This window comes from Monodelphis domestica, chromosome 4, assembly GCF_027887165.1.
Source record: "Monodelphis domestica isolate mMonDom1 chromosome 4, mMonDom1.pri, whole genome shotgun sequence".
Taxonomy (NCBI): domain Eukaryota; kingdom Metazoa; phylum Chordata; class Mammalia; order Didelphimorphia; family Didelphidae; genus Monodelphis; species Monodelphis domestica.
Genome location: NC_077230.1, coordinates 189,460,395 through 189,476,342, shown reverse-complemented (window position 1 = coordinate 189,476,342; position 15,948 = coordinate 189,460,395). Strand labels below are relative to the sequence as shown.

General features: G+C 38.3%; 1 long non-coding RNA gene across 1 annotated transcript in view; it reads left to right on the top strand.

Annotated features, from left to right (window-relative positions):
* Window positions 1–376: 376 nt before the first annotated feature.
* LOC103100375 (uncharacterized) overlaps window positions 377–15,948 on the top strand; it is a 332,870-nt gene continuing 317,298 nt past the window's right edge. The window contains exons 1-2 of the long non-coding RNA XR_467681.3: window positions 377–577; window positions 2,863–2,942. This is a non-coding gene — a long non-coding RNA (uncharacterized LOC103100375). The remainder of the gene's footprint in view (window positions 578–2,862; window positions 2,943–15,948) is intronic.

Sequence of the window (15,948 nt, the reverse complement as noted above, 5' to 3'; positions counted from 1 at the left end):
ATCTTATTCTCTGATGTTTCCTTTTACTTTTGCCTTCAATCTTTCCCAAAATCAAAGTCTTATTTCTCATTGTGACTAAAGTATTTAAATTTCAGCTCCAGTTAGCAGAAGGGGTCCAAACCTGGGAAATCACCAGGGAGTCTTCTGGAAGGACCCATTAATAGAGAAGCAGCAGGCCACCAGGGAGATGTGTTTGTCTTATGTAACTTCTCAGCTGAGAAAGTACCTTCCTCTTGGCTATCTTCACTCTGATGCATTCAGGGGGCACAGCTGAAAGTAGGGCAGGCCAGCTGGGGTGTTGCAATTCCTAGGGTGTTGGATGAGTTTGTACTTCTTTAGCCAGGAGACACCGCTGACCTTGACACCTAGAGACTAAAAATAATTAAACAGGAAGCCAGGGAAAGCTGAGCCCCAGGTGAGCTCCTCTCTGTCTCAGCTTCTCTCTGCTCCCTGCCCAGACCCAAAGACTTTGAGTTCTTTCTTCCCTCCCCTGTCTCATTCAACTGAACAAATCTTAAAGTGTTGACGTTCACCCTGCTGTCTATGACTTCATTCCTGCTCATCTTTTCTCTCATTGGTGAGTATTTCCAGGAACCTTCATTTTGGGGAAAGGCCCAGATAAATCATCCCTTATTTTTCCAGATTTAGCCACCACACTCCTGATTTAGTACTTCCTCCTCTGCTCCTTTTTCAATTCCCTTTTGTCTTTTCCCTCAACAAGCAACTTGAGGACAGGTTCATTTTTTTTTAATTGCTTTTCTTTGTATTCTCAGCCTTTGTTGTTCACTCATGTCCAATTCTTCATGATCCTGTTTGGGGTTTTCTTGACAAGATATTAGAGGGTTTGCCATTTTCTTCTCCAGGAAATTAAGACAAACAGAGATTAAGTGACTTGCCCAGGATCATTCCTCTGGTCTGAGTCTGGATTTGAATTTACTCCAGGCCCAGTGTTCTAGCCACTGAACCATGGAAATGACTGGCTTGAGGACATCTGAGTGATACTTGATCCCATTGTCAGAATAGTTAGGGCTTTCTCTATACATTTTGCTGTGGTTCCAGAAACATTCCTATCATTGTATTAACATAAAGATTACTTGAAATCATGAATTGAAATAATTTCTTAAGTGGTAGATTATAATAATGCCACACAAAATTTTTTTTTGAGAAGCTAAAGGTTTTCTAGAGTAATGACTAGATATGTGTTAATCAAATACTGTAGGTCAAATAATGTAAAAAAGAAGATTCCTTTGCCATCCTTACACTTTGAAACTACTGACTGCTATAAATAACCAATGCAGTTTGTCATTTGGGGACAATTTTGCTTTTCTGGGCATACCTTACTTGAATTTTCTTATTTTCATTGGTTATGTAATGGATCATCTCTCATATACTAACAAGATTGATAGTAATATAAAGAGCTCATGCAGGGAAATATCAACAGGACATTTTAACTGAAATATGGGAAGAAAGTGAGCTGACTATTGTATATGGTTGATTTCTCCAAAATTTTTTAGTATATGCCATTTATTTTAAAAATTTCAATGGCTGACCCCAAGGTAATGAGTTATCTCAATTAATTGTTCACAGTCAGTTACAGCTCAGTCTCCTTGTTCTCTCTTTTCTTTTTTTCTCACTACTGTACTCAACTAGTCTCAAAAAAAAAATCTCACGACTAAAAGTTAAGAAGAACAACCTACTACTAAATTTGAGTCAGACTTCCCAGGATGGGTATGATGGTTACATGATTCTTGTTGTCTCCCTTCCCCTGCTCCTGCAGTTGACAGATAGTTTCACTGGATTCTACATGTATTATCACTAAAAACCCATTTCCATATTATTCATTTTTTAAATAGAGTAATCTTATAAAACCAAAACCCCAAACCATATAATCATATAAACAAGTGATAAATCATATGTTTTCTTCTGGATTTTTGCTCCCACAGTTCTTTCTCTAGATGTGGATAGTATTCTTTTTCATAAGTCCCTCAGAATTGTCCTGGATCGTTGCATTACTATTAGTAGCAAATCGTTTACATTTGATCTTCCCACAATGTTTCCGTTTTTGTGTACAATGTTCTCCCGGTTCTGTTCATTTCACTCTGTATCAGTTCATGGAGGTGCTTCCAGTTCTTATAGAAATCCATTGATTCATCATTCCTTATAGCACAGTAGTATTCCATCACCATCATATGCCACAATTTGACGAATATTTATTAAGAACCTTCTATGTACCAGATATTGGGATAGCCTCTGGGGTACAAATACAAAAAACCAAAAGAAAATATTTTCTGCCCATAGGGAACTTATATTCTTCTTAGGGGAAATAAAATGGATTAGATTTAGAGTCAAAGAAATTAATTTCAAATTCTGACTCCACCACTTATTACCTTGGGCAATGTGAATTTCCTCTTTGGACTTTAGTTTCTTATTTGTAAAAGCAGGTTGGACTAGGAGGCCCCTGAAATTCCTTCACGTTCTCTGTCTGTGATCCTACAATTCTCCCTTTCCTGTGTCATCAGTATTCTAGTCCAGATGTGCTATTTTTTCCTTCCCACACTGGGCTCATCATCTATGATCTCTTCTAACATGGAGAGTTAACATGTTAATAAAACCTTCCCTCATATAAGCTATTTAAGTTCAGCTCAATTCGCTTGACTCCAGAGAAGGCTCAATATATTCCATTTAAACTGAGAGGTTTTATTTTATTTCATTTTAATTACTTAATTAAATTATGAATTATAATATATAATAAATTAAATATTTTATAATATTATCATAGGATTTAGATTAATATCATAGGATTGGTTTAAGGGTAGAAGATATCTCAGAGACCATAGTCTAGTCTTTTCTTTCACTTTACAGATGAAGGGAACAGAGGCATTAAGCCTGGAAAAGTGACAAGGTAGTATTTACGGTGTATCAAGAGAAAGAGGAAAGAAAAGGTAGGTAATTTGATTTAAATATCATTGTTATTATTCATTTGTTTTTTTGTGACCCTATTTGGGGTCTTCTTGGCAAAGATACTGGAGTGGTTTGCCATTTCCTTCTCCAGCTCATTTTACAGACCAGGAAACCAAGCCAAAAAAGGGTTAAGTGACTTGCCCAGGGTCCCACAGCTAATAAGGGTCCGAGGCCAGATTTTAATTCAGGAAGATGAGTTTTCCTGACTCCAGGTCCACCTGGCTGTCCTTGAATTGAATGCAGTCTGTCTTAGTTTAGACTTTTCCTTGAAACCCTATTGCAGATGTCTGCTGAGGGGAGATCTGTGCACAAAGGCTAGCTAATGGCCAGTGAAGGGCACCTGAGCATGTCCTCAGAAAAGGCAGGAAGCCCACTCTCCCAGATAGAGTCTTCATGGAAACTTTGCTTCCATTAAGTTTGGAAAGCAATGGAGATTTTTTTTTCTTTTCTGGGTCATGCAGAGAATGTGCTATGCTTGCATTTGTGCTTGTGGAAAATAACCATTAAGGTTGTGCAAAGAAAAGGTTTATCTTCCTCCTATAGGAGAAGGTAAAATAATAATAGCTAACATTTATGGTGTGCCAGGCACTATTGACTAAAGGAATGTCTCTCTGTAAGGCAGTGGTTGCTTTTTAGCACTTGATCCCCAGATTGGTATATTTCTGCATACTATCCCAGACCAGCGTGTCTGGGAAACTGAGGCTGCCAGATGGTTTATTAGGTGACTAACCCTAACCCAAAGCCACAGCTAGCAGAATGATAATTTGAACCCAGATCCTCTGACTCTGACTCCTAAGTATTCTTTCTGCCACTTTATGCTGCCCCCCCACTCCCTGTCCTTAAATCTGTCTCAGCTTTTTGGGGTCTCATATTGACTTGTCTCTCTTGCTCTGAGTCTGTGGTTTTAAGAAAAATGTTAACAAGAATCATTTTGTGATTCCCTTAAAAATCTCTATAACCTAGAGACTAAGAGACAGATCTATTATAACAATAATAATAACAATTATTATTATTATTGTTAGTTGGTATTGTTATTGGATAGATATTATTTGGAAGTTGACCCATGGGGAAAAGATGATTTAAATTGTTGGGAAGGAAAAGAAATTGTTTATTAATGGCTATTAATGCTCATATCTTTTGTTTTAAAGGAGTTGTTGGCATTGACTTGGAAAACAAGGTTTAATAAATATGAATCAATAGTAATTCATTATCCACTGAGTTGTATTACATATTTGTATAGTATAAAGTTTTATAATTTTAGGATGAAACTTCCCCTCCACAGAAATTAGATAGGCTTGGCCACCTTATAAAAGTATGGGCTGTTGAGGCAAAGTAGAAAGAGTATTAGTGAGGTCAGCTAGGTGGTTCAGTAAATAGAGACCTAGGGAGGTCCTGAGTTCAAATCTGACCTCTTACATGTCTTAGCTGTGTGACCCTGGACAAGTTACTTAATCCATTACCTAGCCCTTACCCCTCTTTTACCGTAGAACTAATAGTTTTGAGTCTAAGATGGAAAGTAAGAGTTTCTAAAAAAAAAAATTAGCTATTGTCCTTAATTTCTATGTGAACTTAGACAAGTCACTCAGTCTGTCTGGGTCTCAATTTCTTTCTCTGTAAAAGAAGCTGGTGGTTGGTAGCATGACCTCTAAGGCTTTAAATATGTAATTCTATGATTTCAATATTTTATTTCTGTTCCTATTTTATATCAAAAGAATTTTGATCACTTTTAAAAGTCATAATGTCACTTGATGGAACTGGGAATTTGTGTTTTTCTGCAATATTTTGAGGTCACTTAAGATATATTACAAAGAACAAAAACATAGCCCGCCTGCTTGGATGCAAATCCCAAAAGGTGGATTTTTGCCCCAGCTTGGGGTTTACTAAACGGTGCTTTGTTGGACTAGTAGGGTGAGAGATAGAGAACTAGACATATTACAGGAAAATATACAGCGTCTGTTCCCTGAAATCCCATTTTGGGAACCATAATGCACATTTCGACGACCATAAATGTTTTGTTGAGCATCCTTGCACAATCTGTCCTGATGCCATTATTCCATCCTATAAAGGCTGGGAAACAGTCCTGTAAATTAGCATGGATCCAGAGATGAAAGCAAAAATCACTTAGCCTTCAGTAAGTTAGGCTTGAGGTTTAAAAGCATTGAGAGCAATGCCTCTGCTTTCGAGAGCCTTAGTGTCTTGAGCCTAGAGGTCCCGGGGCCCAGGCTCTAATGCAAGCTTCTGACCTCAAGGATTTTGAATATGCTCTGCTTGCAAAGGAACATTACAGGATGTTCAGAGCTCGAGCTAGCCCCTTCTTCCTGTCCAGGAAACCCAGACCACTGAGAAATGTTTCCAGCTAATGGCTGTGGAGGTCCGAATCTGGAGGAGAAAGCCTGGGGACCAAAGGGCAAACAAGGTAACTAGGAAGCAAGCGTATCTGTCTTGGCTGTAGGAGACAGCTGGGGTTTAGTGACTGGCTTGGGGAAGAGACACAGGAGAGACTAGGGATTTTCCCAGGCCTCAGGAAGAGGATTTACAGAGGCTAGCCAAGTGGGCAGCTAGAGGATTCAGTGAGACTTGGCAGGGCTATGTCAGAGAGGGTTAAGGCTTTCCTCTTCTAAAATTCCCCAAACCTCTAACAGTAGAACAAATAATTGACTAGCATCTGTTGAGTATTTTCAGACTATAAGGGTAGGTCATTCACTGTGCTGGGTGCTGGGACACAAAGAGATCTAGAGATGATCACCTTAGATAAGTTAGGACACATTCTAGACAAAAATCAGCTGCTTTCTCTCTCTGGCTGTGACTTTTTTTCCACTCTATGTGTCTCTCTGACTTTCATTCTCTGTCTCTGTCTGTCTCTTTGTCTCTGTCTCTCCCTCTTTCCTTCTCTCTCCTTTCCTTCCTACCTCTCTCTTTTCTCTCTCCCTCCCTCCCTCTTTGCCTCTCTGCCCCTTCCCTTCAGGCAGAAGAATTGCTGCCAAGCTAGGGCTCCTCTTTTTAGGATGGAGAGTGCCTCATGACAGTGATGATATGGGTATCTGGGGTGTGCAGGGAGGACTAGCACCTCTGGGGTGAGGGCCTACTTACTCCCCTTTCAGGGCTGCTCATCCATCTTTTGTGGTTCCAAGAAGCTGAGGGAGGCCACACCCTGGTAAATAATAAAGGAGCTAGACCAGGTTGAGGGTAACCGATGGGCCACAAACCCATCAGTGAGTTGTGGGGTGTCTACCCCAAGAATATGAAGGCTCCCCCTGGTGGAACATCCAATATATATAAAGTTGGCCAAAGCAGGAATTTGTGGAGGGCTTATAGCTCGGTGGGATCCTGAAGAAGCCAAGGTTATCCACTGCATCCTGGACCATCACCAGTCATCTTGACTTTTATCCTGCCACTGGACTTTGATGACTGGATGAGAGAGTGAGTTGATGGCCTTGTGCAACTCTGCCTCACTTAAATCCCATTCATGGACAAGTTAAGACATCACCCTGTGGTATCCTTGGTCCTCTTCCAAACAAATGCTGAACAACAAAAGGGAATGGAGTTAAGATTCATTTTGTGCTGCCCTTACAATAGTCCCATGGGTAGGTTTTAGTCTACATATTATCCCTATTTCATGGATAAGGAAACAGAAGTTTAGTGACTTACCCATGGCCTACCCAGTCATACGACACTTGTCAGAGCTGGGCTCTCTGTAGCAAGAGCTCTACCAGGCAAACTTGTTAGCTCTGCATATTCCCAGAGGACAAAATGCCAATTACCAGACACAGCACCTCCTCCTCCCTCAACCATAACTTATTGATGTTCTTTATTTAAAACAAAAACAAAACCAAAAAAACCTCTTACCTTCCTTGTCTTAGTTCCAAGGCAGAAGAGCAGTAAGACCTAGACAATGAGGGTTAAGTGACTTGCCTAGAGTCACAGAGCTAGGAAATGTTTGAGGCCAGATTGGAACCAGGACCTCCTGTCTCTAGGTCTGGCTGCTGTTCTCAAAAGGGGTCCATCATGTTATTCACGTGGAGCCTGTAAAACTTATTGAGCTTTTAGAAATTTCATCTTTCACAAAAATTCCTACCACATCTTCCTGAACTATCAAAACGAACATGTTCGTGGTTGATCCAGAATCTACCAATAGACAATGGGCACTCCAGTTTCCCTCTGTCACTTTTCAGATCTAAGGATGGAAGAGCCATAAGGGCCCAGGGTCATACAGTTAGGCAGTATCTGAGGTCAGTTTTGAACCCAGGACCAGATCTGACTCTTTATCTGCTGAGCTGCTCCTGAACCCTTCATTTATAACAAGGTTTTCTCACAGCAAATTTAGTATCTCTGTACTTCTAATATTCTCAGGCTTCTCCATTTCCCATTTTCCTCTGATTCCAACAAAATTGGAGAACATTATATGTGTGTACACACACACACACACACACACACATACACATACTGCCACTTATACTACTCAGACTGACAAACACATTGCATCAGTTCCTGTTGAATTAACATACTGGGGTTTTCTATAGCTAATGTGAAAGTGAAGACTACAGAATAATGGAAAGTCCCCAATGTCCTGCTTAAGCCCCTAAGGTCATGTTAACTTTGTCTGGATTTATACCAAAAATAAAAATCAAGTCAAGTTTTGCTTGTTGCTCCATAGGAGATTTTTTCCCTCCTTGATCTTGCCTTAGGAGCACACAAGAAAAAAAAAAGGAAAGAAAAACACATACTACCCTGGACAAACTCTCTTCCTGACCCTGCCTCTAAAGTCTCTGATGCCCTGGTTGTTGATACATCAGGAATTGGGCCCCCTGGACTCTGAGTTGAATTAATTAAATATTCTTTCATGAAATCTTGAAATGTCTTCTGCATCAGGTAGATCTTTTTCTGGGATAGTCTAATCTTGAGATGCTGCTGTTGAACACATAAGGGCTCTAGTACCATATCATTTATTCTTCTCTCCTCAGGCATTTAGTTTATACTGGTCATATTCCTGGAGAGCTTGCTTTCTTGCTTTTTTTTTTTTGAGAGCGGACTAGGCTTCCTATTATTATATTCTTCAGTCTACTTTATTCCTACTACAGTACTCTGGTAACAATTTTGCTTATAGCTCAGTAGGTCAGGACTCATGTCTAATGTCCCCTCCCTTCAGCCCCCTTTTTGAAAAGGAGATGAGTAAAAGGTACTTGATGTATAATATGAATCTGGTATAGCGTAGGTATATTATTCCTCCATACAAAAGAAATGCTAAACATAAAAGATAGAGAGCAATATTCAGTAACTTAACTTATAAGTGCGATTATAATCTGTCAGGAGACTAAATACCCAAATCTCATCAGAATGGAAAGATGTTTTCTGAACTATTTATTAGACATTTTCAGTTCACTGTGGCTCTGCATCATCTAAATGATTCCAATACACAACTGTTGGTAAAACAGTTAGGTTTGGGCTGATCCTCTTGTTGTTTGTCCTCTGTAATAGTCTTGTAGTGGTTACAAAGGGCTTCTTTTCTTTTACCATTCAGCCACAACCTAACCTGACTTCAAGATCTCTCGTACTCACAAGAGCACCTTCAAGCCTAGATGTGTCCATCTTTGAACAGGAATTCATTTACCCAAGATTAGGAAGGAACAAACATAAAAGAGGCAGTCCAAACCTAGGCTCAAGCTTCCCTTGGTAGGATATGAGTTTTAAGTGTCATGTACTCATGGCTGTGTGGAAATAAAGGGGGAAGGGAAGATAGGGCAAACTGTCCCCCTTCTTCATTTCCTTGGGAAGCAGATACTAAAAGTCTTCAGTGATTCATAGCCATAGACCGAAAAGGTGATCATTCCTCTTTTGCATATATTATATATAATTTTTTAAACCCTTACCTTCCATGTTAGACTTAATACTATGTATTGATTCTAAGGTAAGAGTGGTAAAGGCTAGGCAATGGGAGTTAAGTGACTTGCCCAGGGTCACACAGCTAGGAAGTATCTGAGGTCATATTTGAACGCAGGACTTCCCATCTACAGGTCTGGCTTTCTATCCACTGAGCCACTTAGCAGTCTCCCTATATCTCTTTTGTAGCTAGCCATTAGCTCTTCCATCTCTAAGGAAAATAAGGGGACTTTGCATCATCTTAAAGTGTAAACTTTTTAGCTCTGAGTCACATATGACTGGAAGAAGATCCCAAGGTTCTCATAGAGTCAGTAAGAACCAGTAAAAGCAAATATGAGCATATTCACTGAGACTATCCCTATAGGTAAATTCAATTTTGCTACAGAAACAGTTAAGGTTTGCTATATTCACATCTGCTCTTCTAAATATTCTACTTCTACTTTATGAGCATTATGGGCATTATTTATGGGCTCTTTTCAATTGTCTAGAACTTCTGTATTGTTTACTTTTTTGTTGGTACAGTGTTTTCTCATATGTGTCTATATTTAAATGTATTAATTTACATATATTTACATTTTTTACATTAAAATACCCTGTTAACTCCTCTCTCTTTCCTCCTCCCATTAGAAAAGGTATAATTTGACAAAGATCATTGATATTTGACAAAGTATATATATATATATATATATATATATATATATATATATATATATATATATATAACTATCTTACTTATTTCTATATCAGTTCTTTCTCAGGAATACACATATATATCATTCTTCAAACAGTACTTCTGTTGCTATACATAATGTTCTCTTGGTTCTGTTTGTTTCACTCTTTATAATTTCATGTAGGGAAATCAAGGTTTTGTGGTCAAGATTGTCATGTAGAGGCAGCGAGAGTTCATACCTCTGAAAACCCTTCCTCCCCAATTAAAAACAAAATGCTCCTAGGGAACTGAAAACCAAATCTAACAATAGAACAGAGATAACAAACCCTCCTGCTGGACTCAACTTTAAAGGTAGGCCTCCAAAAGCCTGAATTTGAGAATATTTGGGTTTAAGGTGAAGGAAGAAGGAAGGTCCCAGGGCCCCTCCCCGACTTACAGTACTTACTGAGCCTCCATCAGTGGCTGGAATCTCTGGGTGGGCAAGGGTGCTAGTCTGGAGGGAATACCATGTGGGCAAAGCTGTGCCAGGCTCAGGGTTTTGAATACAGGTAGCAGGGAGGCAACTGGAGGAAAACCTCAGAGAAGGCAGACCAATTGCAGCTAAGACACTCTATGTCCCCCCCCCCCCCAGGTTTTGGCCTCAGGGCACATCCAGCTCTGCAAGATCAACTCCACAGGGCTTAATCTTATCAAGTTTTCAGAGGGCAGGGAAGCTCAAGCTCCAACATCCCTCTCCCACAGACTGCTCTGAGAGCCTTGCTGACTAAGCTCCAACGGTAAAGGTTGGCAGAAAAGCCCAAACCCACAGACCCAGCACATAATGAGAGGAGAAAGACTACAGGCAACTACAGGAGGAGAAGAAAGGGAAAATATGAGCAAACAACAGAAAAAGAAAAAAAGAAATTACAATTGACAACTTTTATCTAAGCAATGAACAAAGAGTAAATGTAACAAAGGAGGATCAAGGAACATCAAGAAAAAACACAGAAACTCCAGTGAATTGGATACACGCTTTGGAAGAGCTCAAAATACAATTCAAAACACAATTAAGAGAGGCTGAAGACAACTGGGAAAAGAACTTAAAAAGCAAGATAAATCATCTGGAAACAGAGGCACCTGAACTAAAATGAGAAAATGGTGTCTTGAAAGCCAAAATTAATCAGCTTGAAAATGAGGCAGAGATGAAAGATGAGGTAAAGAAAATGAAAGATGACCTCCAAAGAAAATTATACCAGAAGGAAAAGGATGACCAAAAATCCAGGGATGAAATTCAGTCTTTAAAAACTAAAGTACAACAATTAGAAGCAAGTGACTTCACAAAGCATCAGGAAGCATAAAACAAACTCAAAAGAATGAAAAAAATTGAGGAAAATATGAAACACCTCATTCAAAAAACAGAAGATTTAGAAAATCAGTCTAGGAGAGACAACTTAAGAATCATTGGTCTACTTGAAGACCATAACAAAAGAAAAAGCCTGGACATCATCCTACAGGAAATTATCTAAGAAAACTGCCCCAACATTCTAGAACAAGAGGGAAAAGTGGAGATTGAATCCACAGATCACCTCCTTACTTAATCCCCAGCTGACAACACCTAGGAATGTTATAGCCAAATTCAAGAACTACTAGGAAAAAATATTACAAGCTACTAATATGTACATATATATAACTAGAGTTAAAAAAACAGGTTAATACTAAGAGAAATGGGAAAAGAAACAAATGGGGTAAATTCATATGCCACAAAGAAGTATATGGTGGGAATGGGGAAGAACATCAATACATCGGAAGGGTAAAGAGGTTGGAGATAGGAAATACTAAATTCTTATGTGCATTGAAATTGACTCAAGAGGGAAGAACAATCAAATCCACTGGGGCAGAGAATTGATTTGTGCCACATAGAGAAGTAGAAGTAGAAGGGCAACAAAAAGACTGGTGGGGAGGGAAGCAATACAAGGCAGGGAGAGGGTGGGGAGGGTAGTCTAAAAAGACTGTAAAGAAAACAAGAGGGGAATAAGAAGGGGGGTAGAAAGAAGTAAAAAAAAATAAGGATGGTAATTAGGGAGACTGATTAAAAACAAAACACTGATGTAGAAGGAAATAGTGAAAGAAGAAAGGGTAGGACTAAGAGTGGAAATCAAAATGCTGGGAAATACACAGCTGGTAATCATAACTCTGAATGTGAATGGAATGAACTCACCCATAAAACACAAGTAAATAGCAGAGTGAATTAGAAACCAAAATCCTACCATATGCTGTCTACAAGAAACACACATGAGGAAGGTAGACATGCACAGGGTAAAAGTAGGAGGATGGAGCCAAATCTATTGGGCATCAACTGAGAAAAAGAAGGCAGGAGTCACAATCATGATATATGGCAAAGTCAAAGTAAAAATAAATTTAGTCAAAACAGATAGGGAAGGTAATTACATCCTGAGAAAAGGCATTATAGACAATGAGGAAATATCAGTGCTCAATATGTATGCACCAAATGGCATAGCATCCAAATTTCTAAAGGATAAACTAGTGGAGCTCAAGGATGAAATAGATAGAAAAACTAGAATTTCATGTAGGACTTCCCCTATTTTTCCAAAATTAACCTGCTTGTAATTTCTTATAGTGCAGTAGTATTCCATCACAATGATATGCCACAATTTGTTCTGCCATTCCCCAGGTGATGGACATCCTTTCAATTTCTAGTTTTTTGCCTTCATGAAGAGAGCTGCTACAAATATTTTTGAATATATAGGTTCTTTTCCTTTTCTCCAGACCAACTTAGGAAATAAACTTAATAGTGACTTTACTGGGTCAAAATGGATATACACTTATTTATTTGCTTATTTTTATTTATTTACATTTAAATGAATTGCAAGTCTACCCTGCTTTGCTAGCTCCCTTAATCTTTAAAATTTTTTTTATTTTTATATATTTTTCATGTTTTCATGATTACTTTTCTTTGCCTCCCATTTTCCTTCCCACCTCCCAGAGCCCACAAGCAATTCCACTGAGTTATACAAATATTATCACTTGATACCTGTTTCCATTTTATTCACCCCTGCTATAGAACAATCTTTTAAAGCCTAAACACCAAAACACATCCCCATATATACATATGATAAGGGATGTCATATGTTTTTCTCTTGCATTTCTACTCCCATAGTTCTTTCTTTCAATGTAGTTAGCATTCTTTTCCATATATACCTTTAGGAGTATTCTGGCTTGTTGCATTGCTACTAGTTAGCTACCTTAATCCTGTATAATTTCTGCCTTTGATCTTCTCTTTCAATTTTGTTTCCAATAGCTCTCAAATATAGTGAAATTAAGCCTGTCCTCCTCTATCTTCTCCTGTACAAGATCTGAATTCTCTTTATCCTGGATGTATGGTCCTTGCATGATTTAGGTTTGGTGAGGATAAAAGTGGTCCTGGATTCTAATTTGACCTCAGACATGTCCTTCATTTAATCTTAATTTCCTAGCCCTTACTGATCTGTTTTGTAACTGATACTTAGAATTGATTCAGAGACAGAAGGTAAGAATTTTTGTTTTTGTTTTTGTTTTGTTTCAAAGTAACAACTGATTTGCTTTCTTTGATGTCCAAGGGACTCTCAAAAGTCCTCTCCAGCACTACAATTTGAAAGTGTCAATCTGAAAACAGAATTACTGTGGCGCTGAGCTTTTCTTAGAGTTCAACTCTCATAGCCATTTATTACTACTGGGGGAAAAAAAAAGCTTTGACTATATGGACCTTTGTTGGCATGGTGATGGCTCTGCTTTTTAGTATGCAGTTCAGATTTGCCATAGTTTTCCTTCCAAAGCATACACATCTTTTAATTTCATGGCTGCAATCTGAATGATCTTTGAGTCCAAAAATATGAAATCTGACACTGCTTCAATTTCTGATGAGGCTTTACAAATAGTTGAGGAAAGAAGGAAAACAAACGGTAAAGGAGAAAGGAAAGACATATCTAACAGAAACCTTGATGCCTATGTAGATTCTTATTATTGAGAGAAGCCCCTGACCTCTTCAGCCATATCACATGCCAAGTACCCATTGACACAGCTTCCATATGCCTCTTGTAGCTCAGGCTGCCTCTGATACAAAGAATCCCTTTCTCTCTGTATTCATTTAGAATAACCTGTTGATTAACCAGAAACCTTGAATTATAGATCACATATTCTTTTGGCTTGTTTTTCAAATTCTTCTAATCAAATCTTGGTTTTAAGAGGGAAGGAAACTCTCTGCAACTGAGGATACTGTGTGGAAAACATTTATAACAAGAAACCTCTCAAAGCAACGATAACAAAAGTCCTAAAATCTTGCCTAAGCCAAGTACTAGACATATGCATTCAATCATCAAAGGCATTAGGTTTTTAATAACTTGGAACATGAGAAGGAGCAGACTGTTATACAACTCCATGTTCCTTGTAAGGAAGTCCTTTCTCCTCAAGAAGCGCTTTCTCCAAAATCCACCTGAACTTTCCCTACAAGTTACATTGAACTGCCCTTTGCTTTCTTGGATCATTTGTCTGATATTATTCCTGGTGATGAAATTTCTCAGCACACTATGTCAGATATTATCCAAAGTTTGGAAAAAGGAAAAGAGCTTTATTTCTCCCTAAACAGGGCAAACTCAAAAAAATTATTTCAACTTCCTCATGGGAAGGGATATGTTTTATTTCATTTAATTGACTATTTCAGGATGTTCTAGCACATGTCATGATGGCACTTTTCTCTATCCCTTGTATTACATCCAATATCCCCATACCGTTTATTTGAAATCTCATAGATGGATCATCTTGTTACAGAAAGGAAAGAGATTTCACAGAAATTTTTGAGGGTTTTTCACCAACTTTGTGGTCAGCCATAAACTGTTATAGACAAAAGAGTGGTTGCCTTAAACTGTGACCGCAAAAATGTGTAAATGGCCAAACTGTAAAGTTTTGGCCAACTGGTAAAGATAATTTTTAGTGTCTTGGTTTTATATTAAAAAATAAAGTGGTCACCATGGGAAAATTCCCAAATATTAAATACCCAACTCAGCTGGGTTTATGGAGATTTTAATTAATATAAAAGGGAATTAAGGAAAGGAGAGAGAATAAGAGAAATATAGTATGAAGGACTTAGGCCAAAATGGCCTAGACCTGAGCCTTAAGAGAGAGAGATCAGTCAGTCTTTTATCAACTCACCACAAGATCCTTCCAAGCAAAAGTCTAGTGTTCAGAGAGACCCTCCAGTATGGCTCCTGAGCTCCACTTCAGCTTTCAAGGCTGAATTCCTTTTCAGCCATGGAGAGAGAAACCAGTCTCCAATTCAGCCCCATAGCTGAATTAAGTTCAGATGTCTTTCTGACCTCCTTTTAAAGAGAATTTTCTCCTATGTCACCTCCCCTAAGTTTTCACATCTACCAATCCCAGTAGACATTTTCACAGGACTGACCGTTCTTAATTCACACCTGAATAGACTAAAACCTCAAACTTCTTGCTAAGCTTGCTTGAACTTTTAGTGATTGATTTGACCTTCATAGGTACTTAGCACCTTTTTGTATTAGATCTAAAAATAGACCCAGTTTAAGGTTTTTTGCTTTACTTTAAGTATGGGTTAAGTACTTTTCATTGTTCAGTAAGGAGTTTACAACTTTATCTTCCCCTAAAGTATGCTTAAGTATGGGTGGAGTAATGTTAGAGTTCTTACATTCCTGATCAAGTACCTTCATTGTTTAAAATGGGGAATGGTCTTAACCAAATGTTCTAAGGTAGAGTCTGAGAATTTTTAACATTCACAAGTCTGAGAAATTTTAAGATTCACAATCTTCATCATTATTTTCATCACAAAACATAGCATAATTCTTATTTGTAATTATAATGGGATTTAGTTCTTTGTGATCACCTATATTTCTGTTCTGAGTTCCCTTCATTTCAGCTGCTCTTTTTCTGGACCTGCTCTAAATCTTAGTGACTTTGTTTTCTCTAGTCAACACATCCTGGAAAGCATTGTAGTCATGTTCTTATGAAACTTATAGCCCTTCCCTGAATCCTAGTGTAATGTATGGAAGGAGAAGGATAATAAATTAGAATTATGATCTTGAAAAACCAAATCACTCCCACCATCCTAAAATCTCTTTCTTTCTAAAGATGAAGGTAGTAAAGCAAAAAGTGGGAACAGTGACTGGTAGCAAGAATTACATCTACTAAAGTTTTTGTCACATACAAAATTAAAAAACATTAAAAAGGATTAAAAATCAGGGAAGTCATCTTCTGAATATGGTTGATCTACTGGACTAGAGCTCATTCCATTGACTCACCTTCCTGATTACCCAAGACATAAAAGCATAGTCCATGAGGATCTGGTACCCTTCAGTCCTGATAAATGTACCATAGTCATGTGGGTACATGTACCTTTCTGACTAGATACATTTCTATGTGGAAATAGACTAGATTGCACC